Source organism: Mastomys coucha, unplaced genomic scaffold (genome assembly GCF_008632895.1).
Source record: "Mastomys coucha isolate ucsf_1 unplaced genomic scaffold, UCSF_Mcou_1 pScaffold5, whole genome shotgun sequence".
Classification (NCBI taxonomy): Eukaryota; Metazoa; Chordata; class Mammalia; order Rodentia; family Muridae; genus Mastomys; species Mastomys coucha.
The window spans coordinates 65,538,971-65,560,739 of NW_022196911.1; the positions used below are offsets into that span (position 1 = coordinate 65,538,971).

The 21,769-nt window shown below is 44.3% G+C and overlaps 1 long non-coding RNA gene across 2 annotated transcripts; it reads left to right on the forward strand.

The window, feature by feature from the left end:
- The first annotated feature begins 456 nt into the window (after positions 1-456).
- Positions 457-15,932, forward strand: LOC116077966. Of its 2 annotated transcripts, XR_004113388.1 has the most exons (4): positions 457-774; positions 7,508-7,670; positions 8,300-8,523; positions 15,533-15,932. It is a non-coding gene; the product is annotated as an uncharacterized LOC116077966 (long non-coding RNA). The 2 variants fall into 2 exon arrangements; XR_004113389.1 differs by lacking the exon at positions 8,300-8,523.
- The last annotated feature ends 5,837 nt before the right edge of the window (positions 15,933-21,769 follow it).

Genomic DNA, 21,769 nt, shown 5'->3' on the forward strand with positions numbered 1-21,769 from the left:
TTTATTGGCCTATACAAGTGTGATGACTTACTAATGAATATGTAGAACAGTATGTACTGAGAGGTAAAGTACTATTTATATCTGCAGTCTTCAGATGCCTGTTGCACCTGGTGCTTGGCATTCATACTTAATTCAGTCATGTCTTTGAGAAGAACACTTAAGGAAGATGATTTGAGATCAAATAGGAATCTATTTGAAAATGCTTTTACTCAACTCTTGGTTTATTGGCTATTTTGTATAAGAAGGGAACTATGGTGAAAAGTAAAATTCCCTCAGAATTTGGGAGGTTTGTGAGTGGAAGTGTAGTTAGGCTTTTGACAAGGGAACCTGTAGGCAGTCGCTTGGAAACAGTTCCACTGCACATGCGTCAACCCCTCCCAAGCTGGGTGCATGCTAATGAGGTGACTCCCGAGCGGGTGCATGCTAATGAGGCGACTCCTAAGCGGGTACATGCTAATGAGGCGATTGCCAGGGAACCAATCCAGGAGGACCACGAGAGCTCGGGCTCGGGTATAAAAGCAGCATTCACTGAGCAGCCGGGGCCATTCCACAACACCAAGACAAGATGAAAGAGCTGTAACACTAAGAAACCTAAAAGAGCTGTAACAAAAAGGAAATCCTGAGTAAACCACATGAGAAGGAGCCTCAGTGTTCTATCGTCATTGCTGCTGGTCAGCAAAAGCGCGGGACAAGTGGTGGCCCAGGACAGGGAGCTTCGTGTCAAAGTGACCCGTAGGAGATTCCAGAACTCTCGATGGACAGGGCGATCGATCGGTAAGTGCTCAGTAAAATTGAGCCGTCAGGAAAGCTCCCGGTTAAGGGACTGGAAAATCTGCTTTTAGAGCAGCACATTGACAAGGAAAAGTGAAAGCACGGAGAGCCGAGCCCTGAGAGGAGCTAGCCTTTATTTGGCTAAGCTTGTTGCCATTGGTTGCTTCTGCATCTGGTGCCAGAGAGGCAGAAGGCATAAGATTAGAGCAGGAGGCAGAAGGCAGAAGTAGAAGAAGCAGGCAGGAGGAGCAGGAGGGAGAAGCATTGTTATTCAATTTTTCTGGCTTTCCAAGAGCTGTTAATGTCAAATTCAATTTTTCTGACTCTTCAAGAGCTGTTAAGACCTGTGTGGAAGCTCGTTAGGAGCTGTTGGGAAGATCAGCACTGTTGTAAGGCCGTGGAAGAGCTGCCTTCAGCACCCAGGCCTATGCGGGGGTGGGTGAATTCAGCTTGGGAGATACTAGCCACCTGTTTCTGGTTAATGTTAACCCTGGCAGCAGCTTGGTATCCCTGGGAAGCCCAAGACCTTAGGGGACTAAAGAAAGCAGTGGCAAAGGATGGCTCTCATTCACCCTGGGTAGAGACCATTCTTGAGGGCTTTGCCCACCAGGCTCTCACCCTCAGAGATCGGAAGGAAATGGTCAAGGCTGTGTTCCCCTCACCCATGTTCCTTAAGTAGATGTCCTTTTACCAGGAGGAATGAAGCATGCAGGGAGAAAAGAACCAACATTGTATCTTTAAGGGAAGAAATGTTTCAATTCGATTGTTTGGCACAAATTCTCAGTCTATGAGCTCATTTTCTAGGTTAGAGTGGATGCCTCCCAGACTCTTTTTATCTAAACCTGATCCTAATTCTTCCACAGTCTTTATTGATGGTAGGCAACTGAGATTCTCAGTGGTCATCTATCCCTCTTTTGGGAAAAATGATGAACCTGGATCTGTTAGTTCTAAGGTGTATGAGATAGAGGGGTCATCCCAATTTAAAGAGAGCTGCCTAGAAGATCAGAAGTGTTGTAAGACAGTTGAGGAAGGGCAGACAGCTCTGAAACAGCTGAAAGAGGAGCAGTCAGTGAAATCAGGAAAGGGGAACTCAGGCACAGACTGGTCTGATACAGATGAGGAATTACAAGATCTAATTGAGAGGATAGAGAAAAGCTCCCTTAGGAAGAAGCAGAAGAAAAGGGGGCCAGAGACTGACAAAGGCCCCCCAGGCTTCGTGCTGTCAGCGCCTCCCCCCTATAATCCAATCAACAGTGGAGGTCCAGGACTCTCCTTTTACCCAGAGGTTTGGTGAGCGGTGAAGTCAGAGCTCCAGCTCGCCTGCCCAGTTTTTCAAGATGCTCAGTCCTCCTTTAGAGTGCATCCTGTGATCTTTCCAAAGATTGCATCAGCTGCCCCTATAACTAGGGCGGACAGGAGTATTATAGCAAAAAAAAGACTGGCCTTCAGGTTGGCCTGTACAAGCCTCTTCTCAAACACTCCAAGGCCTAGGCTATGCAAAAACTCCTGACATGAGTGCAAGGCAATTAAAGTGGCAGGACCAGGAGGGTCACTCAGGACATATGCAACCATATGTACTTGAGTTCCCCATCTCCCTTTGGGGAAGAGACCTTTTAAAAGACATGGGATTCAAATTAAGCAATGAGTATTCTGATTCGACGCAACACATGATGCAAGATATGGGATATGCTCCAGGCTTTGGAATAGGAAAGTATTTGCAAGGGAGGAAAAGTCCAATACCTGCACAGCTAAGACAAAAGAGACAGGGCCTGGGTTTTTCCTAGGGGCCACTGAGGAGGGCATCCCCATAACTTGGAAGATGGAGGATTCAGTGTGGGTTCTTCAGTGGCCACTATCCTCTGAAAAATTGGTTGCAGCGAGAGAGTTGGTGGCTGAACAGATGTCCTTAAGGCATGTAAAACCGTCTGTGTCACCCTGGAATACCCCTATCTTTGTCATTAAAAAGAAATCTGGAAAATGGAGATTGTTGCATGATCTGCGTGCCATTAATCAACAAATGCAGATCATGGGCCCAGTGCAACGTGGCTTACCGCTTTTATCATCTTTGCCAGCCTCATGGCCCATAATAGTTATAGACATAAAAGATTGCTTTTTCTCCATTCCTCTGTGTACAAAAGATAGTGTGAGATTTGCATTTACTATTCCATCATGTAATCATGAAGAACCTGATCAGAGATTCGAATGGGTAGTTTTACCACAAGGCATGGCTAATAGCCCCACTATGTGTCAGCTCTATGTGGGTGAAGCCATTGCCCCTTTGAGAAAGAATTTTCCAGACTTGAGATGCCTTCACTACATGGATGACATTTTGCTTTCAGCTAAGAGTGAACAAATATTAGATCAGGCCTATGAAGAATTAGTTAAGTTATTAAAAAAGAAAAGGTTGTTTATTTCCCCTGAAAAGGTTCAAAAGTAGAATGTGGTTAATTATTTAGGAGCGAAAATTGGACCTGAAAAAATAGTAGCTCAAAAGATTGAGATAAGGAAAGATAAAGACTCTAAATGATTTTCAAAAGTTATTAGCAGATATCAATTGGGTAAGAGGCTATTTGAAGTTACCAAATTGCGAATTATGACCCCTATATAAGACTCTAATAGGTGATTCGGCACTTGATTCTCCTAGGCAGTTAACAGAGGAAGCAAGAAAAGCCTTATGTAAAGTGAAGGAAAGGCTGCAGAGTGCCTTTCTACAGAGATGGCAGGAAGGACAGCCCATTGCATTGTGCATATTTGCTACTTATGGTCAGCCTACAGGATTGCTATGGCAAGAAGGACAGTTATTATGGATATATCCAAAAGTTTCCCCAGCTAAATCCATAGAGCATTACCCCACTGCAGTTGCTGCTCTAGCCTTAAATGGTATACAGCAATGTTTGCAGTTTTTTGGAGTTGCTCTTGCCATGATTATAGTGCCCTACTCTAGTCATCAGATTAAGGTTTTGTGCAGCACTATAGATGATTGGGCTATTTTACAATGTGGTTTTGATGGAGTGATTGATAATAACTATCCAAAACATCCTTTGTTGTCATTTTTTTAAGGAACATCCTGTAATTTTTCCAAAAATTACCTCTACATATTCCCTTAAGGGGACACCAAATGTTTTCACTGATGGTTCAAAGACAGGCTGTGGGGCCTATATGGTAGAAAAGCAGGAGCCTGTGTTATGTCAGTTTCAACCAGGCTCTCCCCAAATTGTGGAATTGAAAATTGTAATAGAAGTGTTTAAAAGATGTCAATTTGCATTCAATTTGATTTCAGATTCAGCATATGTGGTTAATGCAGTGAAAATTTTAGAGATAGCAGGCCCTATTAAGATTAGTAGTACTGTATGCGCCTTATTACAAGAGTTACAAGATTTAATTTGGCAAAGGAAAAGGTGTTTTTATATTCAACATATTAGAGTGCATACAGGATTGTCTGGATCATTGAGTGAGGGTAATGATAAGGTTGATCAATGGACTAGAATGGAATGTATTTTTCTGAGCTCATCTTTAGACCAAGCCAGACAGTTTCATCAATCATTCCATGTAAACACAAGAACTTTGCAACAAAAATTCCATCTGTCCAGAGCAGATGCCAGACAAATGGTCTTGGATTGTCCTCAGTGTGTGATTCATCATCATCCTCCCGGTGTGGGAGTGAACCCTAGAAGGTTGATGCCACTTAAGATCTGGCAAATGGATGTCACCCACATTTCTGAGTTTGGAACCTTAAAATATGTTCATGTGTCTGTAGATACCTGTTCAGGTATCATACACGCCACACCTTTGAGTGAAGAAAAGGCATGCAATGTCATCTCGCATTGCCTAGAGGCATGGGCTGCCTGGGCAAACCCCAGCAGCTAAAATTAGATAATGGACCTGCCTATACAGCTCAAACCTTTATGTCATTTTGTAAACAGATGGAAGTTCATGTTTCCCATGGACTGCCATATAATCCTCAAGGGCAGGGCATCATGGAGCATGTGCATCTCACTCTTAAAGAACTTTTACAAAAACAAAAAGGGGGAATTGGCCAAGGCCGTACATTTCCACGCTTATTCAGTAGCAATAGGAGCTTAGGCTTACCCTACCTTCCCTTTGATGATCAGATGAGCACTATAGAGGGTAATCGAAATGTCGGCTTAGAAGGTAACCTGTGCTTCCTAATGAGCTTTAACAGGTCAGATGACACAAAATGCATCAAATTGTCTCAACAGTCAGCAGATTTTCTACCACGACTGAAGTTTGGGGATGGGGGTACTAGTTTCTTTTCAGGTAACGGTTCTCGTCTTGTGGGGTGGTGGCCCACCCAAGTCTCTGACCGGGATCCTCCCAGACAGCCACGCTGGGCACCCTTTTGTAAAGGATCCGCAGGTGAGGAAGGACCTTTTCCCTGGACTGGATGTCAGGGGCACAGAGCAGTTTGGGTTCGACAAGATTATTTTTCCTTTAGCCCCATGATTAGTAACATAGTGAACAAGTCCTGTACAGGAATGCTTAATATATCTACTAGGGATCCTCAGCAAGTTATCACCAACCCTTTTGATTTATGACTTCTGTGTGGAACAAATGATAGCTGTATGGATTTGGGACCCATGATTATGCTTGGAGGAGGAATTTATCAAAAGGGTAAATTTTCCCTCGGGTCTATTGCCAGTATGGATTTTTCTAACAGTGGTAATTCTGGTACTTGGGGTTCATTATCTAGTTTCCACTCTTACCACAATAAGACATTTTCAGTCTTGCCAGTGTGCCTCTGGCCTCCTTTTTTGTGGATAGTAAGCAATGGGAGTGCGTCTATGGGTGAGGAGAAGTTAGTGTGCACCTCGAACACATGCTTTTATGCCCTGTGCTGGAGTGCCATGGTTTTCCCTGTGGCTGTGGTGACTAGAATGCCTCGCTATGTACCAGTTCCCGTGGAGACCCCTAATACCATGATACTGTTCAGGCCTAAAAGAGATTTTGGCATCACTGCAGCTATTGTTACTGCCATCACTGTTGCTGCTGTGGGGGCTACTGCCTCAGCTATTGCCTTGTCCAGTTCTATACAGACTGCCAACACCGTGAACAACATTTCAGCCAATGTAGCACAGGCATTGGATACTCAAGCCTCTGTGAATTCCCATCTCAAAGGGGGCCTTATGATAGTTAATCAACGCATAGATTTAATGCAAGAACAGATTGATACTCTTTGGCAATTGGCACAGTTGGGGTGTGAGTGGAAGATGCAAGGCTTGTGTGTTACCTTGGTGCAGTATCAAAATTTTACAAAGGCTGCTAATCTGTCCAAGCAATTGTCAAAGCTCCTCTTACAGGATTGGTCGGCAAACTTTGAAGACAAGATGAGAGAGCTGCGAGAGACAGTTGTCCACATTAACTCCACTTGGGTGGACCTGAGCCTGGCCGATTGTTTGATTTCCTGGATACAGACAGTGATGGATCATTTTAAAGAATGGACAGGCATGTTTGCCTGGGGAGCCCTGGTCCTCCTGGGCTGTGTCCTCTGTTTCTGGCTACTTTGCCGAATGAAAAGGGAGCATGCTAAACATAAAGCAGTGGTTTACCAAGCCTTGGTGGCTATCGAGAATGACACATCTCCCAGTGTTTGGCTGGCTTCACTCAAACAATAATCTGCCTCAAACATTCAGAGTTGGCGAAACGCACCAGCTCCATGGCACCCAAAGACGGGCAACCTTTCCCGAGCACAGACCAACCTAAGACATGGAGCCCTCAGGTGTGTGGGGGGGCTAATCCTATAACAGGTAAGGCTGTGAGCTCGAAGTGGAATGACTTAAGACAGGGACCATGGCAGAGTGCATCGCCCCCTGATCTATTGTAAGCAGCCTTCAAATAAAATAAAAAAGGGGGAGATGTAGGCAAGCCGCTTGGAAACAGTTCCACTGCACATGCGTCAACCCCTCCCAAGCTGGGTGCATGCTAATGAGGCGACTCCCAAGCGGGTACATGCTAATGAGGCGATTGCTGGGGAACCAATCCAGGAGGACCACGAGAGCTCGGGCTCGGGTATAAAAGCAGCATTCACTGAGCAGCCAGGGCCATTCCACAACACCAAGACAAGATGAAAGAGCTGTAACACTAAGAAACCTAAAAGAGCTGTAACAAAAAGGAAATCCTGAGTAAACCGCATGAGAAGGAGCCTCGGTGTTCGGTTGTCATTGCTGCTGGTCAGCGAAGCATGGGACAGGAACCTTAAGATATGGCCACTTAGACACGTGGCATAGTTCCTGTACCCTCTTTGTTTCTTCTAATGGTCACTTGCCTTTGCTCAACTATCTGTTGGTTTTATTGATTTCATTATGAAATCCCCTCTGTTTCATGTTTTAAACCCCACTATCCTGTCAGGAATATGCTAGGTCTTCCCTAGTAGTTCTTAATACAATAGTTATGGTTAAAGTTGACTCCTGCTTCCTCTGAGTCCTTTTCCGGCTCTCTTTACTGTATGGTGGTTCTTAGCTTTCTCTTTGCGTTTAGGAATGAAATGCTGAGCTAGCTAACTGTGTAAGGTGGGGCTTCTGGGTAGGGATGCCATCGTTTGGCATGAGATCACTTGTGGCCAGGATCAGTAGATCTTCTTTTCACTTGATTTCTCCAGAGATCTACTTTCTAGATGCCTGTTTGGGTCCCAGAAGCTTAACCATCATCAATGGGAAGAAGATGGCTGAGGATTCAGCAGTTAGTGCATGGCTTTCCTTGGGTTCTTTATGTTCAACAGGAAATGTCTGCTAACGTCCACAAACCAGAGTCCCTTCTATATCAGAGAATAAACTTCTATCTAGTCCTCTGTGGTAGAGGAAGAGGAGGAGGAGCAGGAAGAGGAGGAAGACCAGGAGCAGGAGCAGGAGCAGGAACAGGAGCAAGAGGAATTGGCTGACCAGGTAGGATGATGTAGGCATTTGACAGACATTTGCTTTTCTGGCACATTTTCAGTGAGCCCCACTATGTGCAGCCATAGTGCCACCATCAAGGGTTAATGGAATGTCCATTCCTGGCTCTGAGTACAAATGCTTATTGAACCACCATATTCTGCAAGCATTTGATGTTTAAATACTTTATGTTATGTATATGGTGTTTCACCTGCATGTATGTCTGTGTAACATATGTGTGCAGTGCCTATACAGGCCAAAGAGGTCATAAGATCCCCTGGAACTGGAGTTACAGATGGTTGTTAGTCATCATGTAGGAGCTGGGAATCAAACTCAGGTCCTCTGGAAGAGCAGCCAGTGCTCTTAGCCTGTGAGCCATCTCTCTGTCCATAGCATCTGTCTTTGGGTGTTCTCTGATGTGCAAGGAAAACGTTACATATGATTTGTTGTAGATGATAGGAGTCTGAATCCCCACTAAGTTCTAGCTGATGGGGTGACAGGGCTGTGGTCACTTACTGGTATTTGCTGGCACAGGGTGATTATTACCTAAAAGGGTTTTTGTTTTTTAAATCTTTATTCTTTGAGAATTCCACACAAGGGCAATGTATTTTGACCATATCACTCCCTTCTTCCTCCAACAGCCCCCCAACAATCCCCAACTCCTCCTTTAACAACTTCACGTTCTCTTATGTCGTCTTTATGTGCATGGATGTAAGACCATTTGTGGGAGCATCAGTGTCCTTATGGGCCACTTCTCTGATCAAAAGCTGACTCTCCCTACCCCAGAAGACTTCGATTGCCAAAGCTCTCATGGACTGGCCTGACTCCGCTTTAACATTAAAAGCCATCTTGTTACAAGGTCACAGTAAGTTAAACTTGGAGTTGACCTTGTCTTGATTCATTTTCTGGTATTTGACATGTTTCACCCCTATACACTTATCCCCATCCTGATAAGTTAAGATGTTCTGCCAAGTTCTTTATGTAACCAAACACCCTGAAACCCCCCTAACCTCATAGCTTTGGGGCTAATGTCATCCCTCACCCTCTCCTGTGTTCAGTACTACGTTCTCAAACCCTGCTTTAGGGGGATAGCCCTGTCAGACAGAAAATAAAGCTTGTATAATTTGAGCAAAGAATTTAGGTAATGGTCTTTACTCTCATTGGGTGGGAATAAGAGCTCCTCAGCCAGGGGGTGGGTTTGTGAAGCCTTTTCCTGCTCTCTGATGAATGTTGACCGGAATGATCTTGAATATGCCCTGAGAAGGCAAACAGACACCCTAAGTTCATGGGTGGAGCAGTTCTGACATATCCAGAAGGCACTTTCTCAGCAGTCTCTGTAACCTCTGGCTCTTGCAGTCTTCCTCGAACCCCTTCTGCAAAGTTCCCTGGTGAATGCAGGGAGGGCCAGGAAATAGATGTATCATTTTGGGCTGAGGATTCTACAGTAATTGAACTTCTGCACTCCAATCATATGAGGGCCTTTGTTATTAATTGATATTTTCTGCAAAATGAAGCATGTCTGATGAGGGTTGAGAGCTGCATCAATTTATAGATGTAGAAATAAGTGTTGAGAAGCTATTTAATAGTATGCCCATTTAGCAAAAATAACAGTAGTAGATTCTCTCTCCAGCCATGGTTTCTGGGCCAGGTTTACAGCTACAAGCACGGTTCTATTTTGTGGAGTAGACCTTAAATCTAAATGAAAAGTAATTATTTGCTCCCATAACATTCATGCCACTTTCTCAGAACTGCAGACCAGGAAAGGGATAGTCTAACAAGACAAAAGCTTTTAGACATGCCCATCAGACCATCCATTTCCTGATCTGTTGATCTAAGAGAGTTTCTTAGAAGTGTTGCTTGTGCCTACTGGTCACTGGTGTCCATAGAAGCATCCCTAGCATCCAGTACCAGATGTGTAGGGCCCAGACAAAGGACTGGAGAGATAACCCTCTGACTAAGAGTGTTCGTTGCTCTTCCAGAAGATCCAAGTTGGGCTCCTAGCATCAGCTCTGGTGGCTCACAATTGCTGATAACTCCAGCTCCATGGGATCTGACCCTTCTTCTGTCATCTATGGGCCCATGCATAGTGGCATGAAACACACACATGATAAAAAAAACTTAAAATCCCTGAAGAATATGAACAAACATTTGATGATTACCTGCTCTGTATACAGCTCAAAGGGGAAGTGGATCCTGATAATCTGTGGTATACCCAATAAGCCATTAAAATTTAAACAACTACAACCAACCAAACAGCAAAGAAGCAAACTGCTTGACTATCCAGAGATCTCAAGCCATGCCATTCCTGAGACTTTCAGGTCTCCATTTATCTTAGTGAGGGTTTCACTGCTGTGAGCAGACACTGTGACCAAGGCAACTCTTACAGCATTTAGTTGGGGGCTGGCTTACAGGTTCAGAGGTTCAGTCTGCTATCATCAAGGCGGGAACATGGCTGCATCCAGGCAGGCATGGTGCAGGAGGAGCTGAGAGTTCTACATCTTCATCTGAAGGCTGCTAGAAGGCTGACTTCCAGGCAGCTAGGACGAGGGTCTTAAAAAGCCCACGCCCACAGTGACACACCTACTCCAACAGGGCCACACCTACTCCAACAGGGCCACACCTCCTAATACTGCCACTCTCTGGGCCAGGCATATACAAACTATCACAGTATCTCCACTTAAAATTTTAAAGGAAAAAAAAAAAAGAAAAAAAATTTTAAAGGAAAACCTGTTTCTTCTTTTTTATGAGAGTCTATATAACAAGGGTGGCCTAGAACTCACTATGTAGCCAATGGTGACTTGAACTCCTGATCTCCCTGCTTCCACCCCTAGCTTCTATAGTTATCGTGTTTCCTCTCTGCTATAATGTCTCTACTTTCAATTTATACTTAGTGGCAGACTTAGAAATGAATGCTTCAATTTCACTTACAGCTCATTCATGTTCATCTTCAATTGCTTTATTTATATAATCTATCTATCTACTATCTATCTATCTATCTATCTATCTATCTATCTATCTATCTATCTATCTATTTTGAGAGCAATTCATACTATGTAGCCCTGCCTTGACTGGAATTTGCTATGTAGACTAGGCTGGCCTTGAACTCACACAGATCTGCTTGTGTCTGCCTCCTAAATGCTAGGATTAAAAGTATGTCCTTGCTGGGCATGGTGGCGCACATCTTTAATCCCAGCACTTGGGAGGCAGAGGCAGGTGGATTTCTGAGTTCGAGGCCAGCCCGGTCTACAGAGTGAGCTCCAAGACAGCCAAGGCTATACAGAGAGACTCTGTCTTGAAAAAAAAAAACAAAACAAAAACAAAACAAAACAAAAAGTATGACCATGACTGACTCTTAAAATGTTTTAGATGTATTTACTTCATTTTTTTATATTATGTGTGTGTTTCCCCTGCATATATGTATGTGTTCCATGTGCTTACTGCCCTTAGAGGTCAGAAAAGGGTGTCAGATCTTCACTCACATGCCCAAGATAACTTTGAACTTGCTCTGTATCTCAGACAGGCCTTGAACATGACCATGATCCTCCTGCCTCAGTTTCCTAAGTAGCTGGGGTTACAGGCCTGTACCTTCATTCCTTACATACATGGGCACAATTGCACCATATAGAAGTACTGCATTCTGTCAATCCATTTACCTGTTAGGAGCATTTGGACCGTTGCCACATTTTGGCTTTATGAAATGCTACTGCTTTGAACACAGTTTAATGCTGTTATGAATACACGTCGTCAGATCTCCGTGTGGGCATATGTTTCCATTTCTGTTGGGTAAACACCTACGAGCGGAATCACTGAGTCATGTGGCAATCCTGTTGAACTTTATGAGAAACTGTCAAGTTGTTTTCAATAGATGTTCATTTCACTTTCCCACCGGCTGGCTTCCAGATGTACCACAGCCTCGGCAACGTTTGGTTTTGTTCTCAACAGTCTTCTGTATTTTAGTCATTTTACTTTTTGTTTGCAATTCCCTGGCAGCTGATAATGTTAAACATCCATTCATAGGCTAATTTACCTTTGTCAATCAAGGGTCTATTATTAAAATGTCTGGCTTAGTTTTTTTTTTAATTGGGTTGTTGGTCTTTTTTCTTTTAGTCTTTTTCTAAGTTCTCTCTCTCTCTTTCTCTCTCTCTCTCCATATATATACATATATATACATATATATATGTTATTTATTTTATGTATGTGAGTACACTGTTGCTGTCTTCAGACACACCAGAAGAGGGTATCAGATACTATTACAGATGGTTGTGAGCCACCATGTGGTTGCTGGAATTGAACTCAGGACCTCTGGAAGAGCAGTCAGTACTCTTAATCACTGAGCCATCTCCCATCTCTCCAGCCCTGAAAGTTCTTTATATATTTTGAATACAATTTTTAAAGTTAGGTGCAAGTTGTACAAATATTTTACCCCAGTCTATGACTTGTGTCTTCATTGTCTTGAGAGTGGCTTGTGTAGAGTACACTTCATAATTTTTATTAAGTGTTTTACTGGTTTTTTTTTTTAAATTCATATTTTTGTGTTCTAAGAAAACATGGCTATAGCTGAAATCACAAATGTTTTTTCTTACATTTGTGTCTGAAAGTGTTATAGACTCTGCCCATGTACTGAGGGTTGTAAGCTGCTCTGACTGACTTTGTGTGGTGAGGTAAGGGTTAAAGGTATCCTTGGCACAGTCCTGGTCTGATCATTCCGCTACCTTTTGAAACTCAATGGCTGTACTTGTGTGGCCTCATCTTGGACTCTGTTCCATTAATCTAAGAGTCTAGTATGTCAAAATTACAGTGGTGATAATAAGCCTTACTACTTATAGAGTTAAGATGTTGTATTGCTGTATAGTCAAACACTAATTTGCCAGCTCTCCACCAGTCTGGAAGTCAGGTATAATTGTTTGGGGTCTTTAAATCCTTTGCCTTTGTCTTTAAAAAATGAGATTCTCTTGTTCATCATCACAGAATAGCTACCTGGGATTTTGTCTATTGTGGGAAAGCAATGTGCCTGTGTGTGCTTGTGTGTGTGTGTGTGTGTGTGTGTGTGTGTGTGTGTGTGTGTAACAGAGAGATTTTTAAGACCAGCTTCCCCTCCTTTTTCTATTTCTCTCCCTCTGTTTTAAAAAAAAAAAAATCCTTCTCTCCTTTTAGTCCCCCTACCTTTAAATTCAGCTATATTTTAAACATCTTGATTTCTACTGGCATGTCCTCAATTTAATACATCTTAAAATATGTTACATGCACAAACATAGTTGGGTAATCTTAAAATAGAGTTAGTCAGAGAGTACAGCCAATACCCGGTACTGGTACACGGGGGCAGTACAGATGTGGGGGCGGTACAGATGAGCTGAGAACTAAGACTTTTAACACTTTCTCTAGATGTGTCATCTTAGGCCTCAGTTTCTTCACTTGTAAATTAAAAATAATAGTACCCCTATCTTATGGTTTGGGGGAGGGTTACAGGTGAATACCTTTATAGAGATTAAAATAACATATAGGGAGCCCTATGTTAGTTTGTGTGGTGACCCTAGCGCCTGCTTGACGAAGCAGTTCTGTGGTAACAAGAAAAATGAAATACATAAAAATTCTAAGGCCAGTGAGTTCATCTCACTGAGTGGGATGGCTCACTGCTTGCCAAGCCTGATGATCTGAGTTCAGATCTTCATAATCCGCATGGTGGGAATGGAGGACTAGATCCCCCAAGTTGTCCTCTGGCTAAATGTATGTCTCACGCATGTGCTGGTATAAACACACAGAGACACACAGACAAATATAAAAAGGAATTATAATTGAGGCCTAGGAACTCAGAGTAGAAGAGTCATGAAGGTTTCAATGGGGAGCTGGCTTTCTGTGTCTCCCTCAGTGTGTCTCTGCTTCTGTCTGTCTGTCTGTCTACTCCCCCACCCTGTGTGTGTGTGTGTGGGGGGGGGTGCATGTGTGTTACCCAGACCGGCCTGGTCTCAAACTTCCCATTTGGCTGTCCCAGTTTCCCAAGTGGCTGGGCTTGGAGGTACTTGAGCCATGCCTGGCTGCTGGCTGTCTCTGTTGAGTGTTTCCTGTTGTTCACCTGCTGCTTTGAAACTTCTCCCTTTTGTGGTATCAGATTCCCTTGACTCTTCATGGTCCTGCAAGCCTGCATCCTGTACTCTGTCCACTTCCCCTGCTCCTAGTGGTCCTCAGATGCCTTAGCTATGCTTATCCTAAGTTCTCAGGTCAAGGGAGGCAGCACAGGGTCTCCTCACATGTTAAGAACCCACTGTCTCCTCGAGGCTTCACTGACTGGCCACAGCGAGCCCAGCTCGGGTGGGATGTCTCTGAACCACACTGTTTCTACTCTGGCTGCCTCTTCACTATGCTCCCTTAGCAAGGAGCTCCTAGAATCATGTGCACAAAGTCAAGGATGACTGGCGTGCAGAGCCTCCAGTTCACGGCCCTCAGGATGGCCCTCGGAAGTTTAAATGTTCTCATTTTCTTTTAACTCTACAAGGTTGAGGGAGGTGTTAAGATTTGTAGACTAGGCATGGTAGGCTGTGTATGTAATCCTGATGCTTAGGAAACAGAATGATCATGAGTTCAAGGCCAGCCTGGACTACAAAGTAAGGCTCCATCTCAAAATCAATCAATCAATCAATCAATCAATCAATCAATCCAAAACAGGGAAGAATGTAGAGAAAGAGGTCTGTTGCTGCTGTGGAGGTTCATATGACGTCTGTGGGAGCAGCTGTGGGTCACACGTGGAGATGCACTGGAGCCTATCCGTGGGGGCCAGACATGTGGTTGTGGAGGGGTATGGCTGAACATAATATGTCCAGAACAGGGAGAAGGGGAGGAGTGTACAACAACCAGCACATGGTTCAGAAGCCCACCACAGACTTGTGGAGCCTCCCACAATCAGAGGCCCACCCACAGACTCTGCCAGAAAGCTCACCCACGCAACCCCCCACCATCACTCAGGTGACATCTGCTCACCCTGGTGTCTCCAGGACAATGTAGCTAGAACCCTCCATAGCACTAATGTTTCCTCTTGGTAATTTTTGAGTCATGGACTCCAGTGGTATTCCTTGGCTATAGAGCCCTGTTTCCTGTCCTGTATTTGAATGGAGCCCAGCCCCTCTGCCACTTTAAGACTGAACTGCAGTGGCCCCTATACTTACCACACAGTGGTCCTAAAGAAACTCCACCTCACTCTACCTTAACAAGCATGGCTGGATCCCTTTAATAGAGTATTTAACAGAAAATAGGGATTAGTTAGAGAGTGTTGACTGTTCCTTTGGGGAGTCAGTAGCTCAGAATGGTCAAGTTAAGGAGGCTGGGAACAGCCCAGGGGTGGTGCCTTCTGGAAAGAGACACCAACGCTCTTGGGATGCCGGATGCCGGAGGAGCCGCTGACACCAGCCAGCACAGAAGTCTGATGGAAGGTTCATGAAGCTTGAGTTACATCCTATGGGAACAGGGAGGTACTCAGGGTGACAGCTGATCTTTGTCCCCTCCCTGGCCATCCTTCTGTGCCAACTCTGGAGGAGACAAAGACAGGAGATAGATGAGAGAGGAAGTAAGGGAGGGAGGAGATGAAGGAAAAAGCGTTAGAGACACAGATCACTTCTCTGGATTCCCTTTTCCTGGGTTCTGTCAGCCAGGCCTGTGCTGGGGATTGAGGAGTAAGTTTTGAACTGAATGAAAACTGAAAATCTGAGAATGGATTAAGCAACAGAGTGAGAATTTGTTTGTTTGTTTTGAAACAGGGTCTCATTTAACCAAGGATGACCTTGAAGATCTGCTTTTTTTTTTTTTTTGAGATTTTTAAATTTTATGCCTGCACGTGTATATGTGCACCACATAACATAACATGTGTGTGCTTGCTGCCCACACAGATCTGAAGAGGAATCAGACGCCCTAGAACTGGAGTTACAGATGGGTGTGAGCCATCGTGTGCCTGCTGGGAATCAAACCTGGGTCCTCTGCAAAAGAAGCCAGTGCCCTGAGCCACCAAGTCGGCTCGTCGCTCCAGTCCTGACCTACTGAGTCCCCTGTTTCCTTTCCCTATGACTGGGATTACAGGCGTGTGCCATCATGCCTGGTTTCATGAGAACTTTTACGCCTGAAATTTTCATTGTTCTAATAGCCAAAACGACATGAAAAGCTTTAGGGTCTTTGATGTTAATTATACAATTATATTAAGCTTGTGAACATTTATTGAACTGTATACAAAAGATACGGATAGTCTTCTGTGTACACATTATATCTTAATAAAACTTTAAAAGAGAGACGAGATTGCAATGGAATCCAGGTGTACAGGTTTGAAGATAGTGGAGAATCACAATCAAGTGTTTTGATGAGTGTCTTTTGCCAAGTGCTGCCTGTTTGTGGCAGCGACAAGCTAACTGTGGTCTGGCCTGTCATTGCTGGGAAAGCCTATGTGATGGTTTGTATATGCTCGGCCCAGGGAGTGGCACTATTAGAAGGTATGACCCTAGGGGAGTGGGAGGTTGGTGAGCAGGGGGAATGGGAAGGGGATAGAGGGTTTTTGGAGGGGATCCAGGAAAGGAGATAACATTTGAAATATAAATAAATAAAAAAAAAGTGTGGCCTTTTTGGAGTAGGTGTGTTACTGTGGGCATGGGCTTTAAGACTCACTCTCATCCTGGCTGTTTGGAAGTCAGTATTCTGCTAGCAGCCTTCAGATGAAGATGTAGAACTCTCATCTCCTCCTGCACCATGCCTGCCTGGATGCTGCCATCCACCTTGATGATAATGAACTGAACCTCTGAATCTGTAAGCCAGCCCCAATTAAATGTTGTCCTTATAAGAGTTGCCTTGGTCATGGTACCTGTTCACAGCAGTAAAACCCTCACTAAGACAGTGTAGTTCTATATTTTTTATTTTAGTTTTAAAGTTGATAGAACAAGTTTAAACCATATTGGAACACTTAAAGAAATTCACTGCTGCTGCTGTGGCTGCAGAAGAGACCAGTGGGGTCACAGCATCACATGAGGGGAAGGAATTAAGAGAGCCTCACTCCCCTCCAGCCCAGACCTCTGCTTCAGGGATGGGACCTTTCATGTGTGTTAACGTCTTGGTTATTTATTCTGGCTTTTGAGGCATCCTGTTGTCATGTGTTCCTTACAATTCTCCTGTCTCAGCATTCCAAGCCCTGGGATTACAGGCATGTGCCTGTAATTTGCAGAGAGTAGACGCCACCTTAGACTTAGCCCTTTCAACCGTCAGTCAAGATTTCCCCTCATTAAATCTAATCTCATTCTAGCAGCCTCTGTCACCCTGGGTTCCTTCCACCATATATCTAGTTACATGGATCTAGTCATCCATCCCTCCTCTGTCTGTTTTCCAAGCTTCATGGATTATATTTCTTTTTTTTTTGTATTTATTTATGTGTATGAGTGTTTTGACTGCATGTATATACATGAGCCACCTGTGTGGCTGAGGTCAAAAGACAGCATCAGATTCCCCAAAACTTGAGTTACAGGTGGCTGTGAGCTGGGAATCAAACCTGAGTCTTCTGCAAGAGCAGTCAGAACTCTAACCAATGAGCTCTGGTCTCTCTGGAGCTGATCTTATTTCTTACATGGTTCTTGAATCCTTTAATTTCTCTACATTTTGTATCTCTTTTCTCAGACCAAAACTGCCTAGGAATTATGATGAGATCCACTTTTGCCTGGTGTATCTAACCCATCACATTCAGGCTAGCCTTATACGAGGGGCTTGGGATTCTTATGTCTGGATCTGGCCAAGGGTATTCTTGCTGTGCGGTGGACCCTAATACACCACCGTCAGCACACAGACAGCACCTGAGGCACAGGAGTAGGAAAGAGAAGAGATACTGAGACGTAGAGATGAACTGCTGGCTATATATGCCCAGCTTGCAGATATGGAAATAGTCAGGATGCTTGTTAGTTCTAGGAACAAATTCTAGCTTTGTTCATCAAAAAAGAAGTGTCCAGAACATTTGGCCAGATCAAGAAGTCCACCCCTCCCCTATTTTTGTTCCTTTCCTAAGTTTTATATTTGAGTCTTCAGAACTCGCACTCATCCAAAGGAGCCATTCCTCCACTCCTCTTCACCTCTGCCAGTTTTTAGGAATCTTCCCACCCTCTGCTGGCAAGCTGACAAGTGCAGGAGCCAGGCTCCTGCTTTCTGTAGCCGACCGAGCTACATTTGTAAAGATGAGCACCAAGGCAGTCATTCAGAATTAAGTAAGACTGAGATTTCAGTTCAGAGAAATGGTCCCTAGAATTGGCGAATTATAAACTTGAGACCACTGGTAGCATTGACTTTTTTTTTTTCCACTAAGCTTTGTGTTGGTCAGTTTTGTTTTGTTTTGTTTTTTATTAACTTGACACAAGCTAGACTCACCTGGGAAAGGGGAATCTCAACTGAGAAACGTCTCCATTAGTTTGGCCAGTAGCCAAGTCTGTGGAGATATTTTCTTGATTGATGGTTGATGTGAGTGAGCCCAGCCCACTGGGTGGGGCTCCATTCCCTAGGCCGTGGTCTTTCATTGAATAAAAAAATAAGCTGATTGAGCATAGGCAACATTCCTCCATGGTCTCTGCTTCAGTTCCTGCCTCGGCTTCCCCTGATGATGGACCGCCACCTGTAAGCCAAATGAACTCTTTCCTCCCCAATTACTCTTTTTTTTTTTTAAAGATTTTATTCCATTTTTATGTGTATGAGTACACTGTAGTTGTACAGATGACTGTGTTCGATCATGTGCGTGGCTGCTGTTGATCTCAGGACCTCTGCTCAGGCTCGCTCCGGCCCTGCTCGCTCCAGCCCCAATCACTTCAGCCAGCTCGCTCTGGCGTAATTTTCTGCAGCTGTCATCAGACGCACCAGAAGAGGGCATCCGATCTCATTGTGGGTGGTTGTGAGCCACCATGTGGTTGCTGGGATCCGCACTCAGGACCTTCGGAAGAGCAGTCAGTGCTCTTACCCGCTGAGCCATCTCGCCAGCCCCCCCCCCCCAATTACTCTTGATCTGGCACCTTTATCACAGTATCAGAAAGTAAACTCACACAATGGATTGAAAAACAATGGTAACTTATGTTGCAGCACAAAAACAAACACAGCAAATACAAAGAAGCTAGATCCGTGGTGAGATAAAGACAACTTTGCATGTACCTGTGTGGTTCCAGCATCTAATCAGAGCCTGTTCCTGGCACAAGGCCTCATCTTTGCTCTTGGGCTCCCTGAGAAACCCTGAGATCTCTGCAGTAATTACACCGTCTCTGGTAAATTTAAACTACTTTAGGTTTTTCTCTATTATTAGGACTTAAGATACTCCCGTTAATGGCTGTCAGAGAACACCATTTAAATTCCTTTTCAGAGCCTAAAAATTACTTAGTTTTAGTCATAAAATTGTAGGTGTCCTTTGCTTTGTTGAAAATATATGGAGGTCACAGACTAAATATTAAGCAAATTATGTAGGGTGTGAGACACACACACACATACACATACACACATACACATGCATGCATACATGCACACACACACATGTTCGTGCATACACGTGCCACCCACATTCATGCGCACATACACAGGCACACATACACACACATGCTCGCCATGCACACATGCACACACATGTGCCACACACACATACATGTATACACACAGGTGCCCACAGATATTGTAAGAGATAAATTGTTACTGTCCATCTTCAGTATGAGGTGCAATTAACAACACAGAAAAGTCTCAGGTAAATAGAAGGCACTGGGCCTCTCTGTCTCCTGCAGGCGCCTGGCACCCGCTGTTTCAAAGCTCTGAGCTACAAAGTTGACTGAGCTCAGGTTCAGAACACCGGGCAGTCTGAAGCCTGGGGATATTCATGTCCTGAACCAACAGAATGGGAAGGGGCCATGCTATAAGAGCATGAATACTGTACCTCTCCAAGTTCCAGCCTATGGGAAAGGGGGGTGGGCGGAGTTTCTCCTGATCTGGGACTTTAAAAAAAACACTGTCTGACCTGGTGGTGCTCTCCTTTAATCCCAGCAGGAGGCAAAGACAGGCTGTGAGTTGGAGGTCAGTTGAGAAGTATGTGAGTTGGAGGGCAGCTTGGTCTACAGAGCAAGTTCCAGGACAGTCAGGGCTACACAGAGAAAGCTGGCCTGGAAACACCAAAAAACATAACCAAAAACGGTTATGAGGTCCACTTAGATCTAACATAACTCAAACATCAGGTCAAAGCAGATAACAAAATTTATTGTAATCAAGCTGCTGTTGATCAGGACTGCAGATCTGAATTTCTACCCTGAGCCAGAATGTTACACAGCTGTTAAGCTTGAAAAGAACAAACATCTGGGCCAAGTTACAGTTACATTTTTCCATCAGTCAGGATTTAGGGACAGGGGACTTCCTTTGGAACATGTCTTTGTGGTACATTTATCCTGTTCTCCTTGGTTGGTTTATTCAACTATGTTGGGTGACTTACCTACCATTCATGTCTCAACTTGTCACCCTGGATGTCAGTTACCCATGTACATCTCTCTCTCTGCCAAGCAGGATATCAGTTACCCAGGGAGGTCTTAGGAACTTAAACTTTGTTTGACCCCTATTCAAAATGGAAGCTTTACTCAAAATGGTTTCAGTTTGGTTCCTTCTTACAAAACAACAATAAATGCACTGTCTTTTGTCAGATCACCACAGCCAGCCATTTCTGCCTTTCCTCCCTCTGTGTGTGTGTGTGTGTGTGTGTGTGTGTGTGTATGTGTGTGTCTGTCTGTCTGTCTGTCTGCAGAGCAGTATATCAAGAACTACTTCACTTTCACTATTCTCCTTAAAATTTATTGCAGACCCAATGAAGAAGTTAGAGAAAGGACCAAAGGAGCTGAAGGGTTTGCAGCCCTTTAGGACGAACAACAATATGAACTAACTAGTACCCTCAGAGCTCCCAGGGACTCAACCACCAGCCAAGGAGTACACATGGTGGGACTGATTGTTCTGGCAGCATGTGTATAGTAGAGGATTTCAAAATCAATCATCAATGGGAGGAGAGGCCCTTGGCCCTGTGAAGGTTCTATGCCCCAGTGTAGGGGAAATAAGTGGGAGAGGGTTGGGTGGCAAGCATGGAGATGGGGGATGCAACAGGGGTTTGTTCTTGTTGTTTTTGTTTGTTTGTTTGTTTGTTTAGAGGGGAAACTGGGAAAGGAAAAATCATATGACATGTAAATGAAGAAAATATCTAATAAAAAATTTATTGCAGAGCGGGGGGTCTTTTTTCCACAGTGAACACCCTGTACACTGAAAGATATGGCTTCTGTCTTCCTTACCCCAGACCTGAGTGTCCACTGTAGGCATTTACACTGGACTTTTAGCAGAAACTATGAGTGAATTCTGAGTCTGTTGAGTTTGCTGAACATTTGTTTGGGGCTCTCTGAGCTATAAGGTGACAAATCTAGGCCCAGGCCACAGAGGAGAGGCATGTATGGATGCTAATTTAAGGTAACTCAAACTTCTCCCAGTTAGGATGTGATACTGCAATTGAGCCTCCTCTGGCTGTCCGGTCCTGTTCTTCCCAGTAGAGGCCCCAGATGTCATGGAGAGGGGGTTTTCTACTGTGTCCACTCTTCAGTTCTCACACTCAGAGTCTTTAGTAAAAGCAAACCATTTTTAAAGCCCTTTTGTTGTTCTTGTTTTCAAGGCAGGGAGGGTTTCTCTATGTAACCCTGGCTGTCCTGAAACCCAGAGATCCTCCTGCCTCTGCCTCCGTCTGGAGTGCTGGGATTAAGGGCATGCACCAGCACTGCCCAGCGGTGAGTGGACGTGTTATGCAGCAGTAACAATCAAGCTCTCCCAGGCCAAGCCCACCTGCTCTGCTGGTTAGCTTTTATCAACTTGGCACAAACACAAACACTTGGAAGGGAGAGACTTCAACTGAGGAATGCAAGCACAGGCTGTTCCACTGGCTCCCCAGCTCTCAAATAACAACTTGGAAGCTTATTATTTATTAACAAATGCCTAGGCCTTAAGCCAGGCTTATTTCCCGACTAGCACTAACTCACTTAATGGATTTATACTATTCTATATTTGTCACATAGTTCAGTTTCATACATCCAACTTCCTCCGAGTCTGGGTGGTGAATTTCCTGTCTCTGA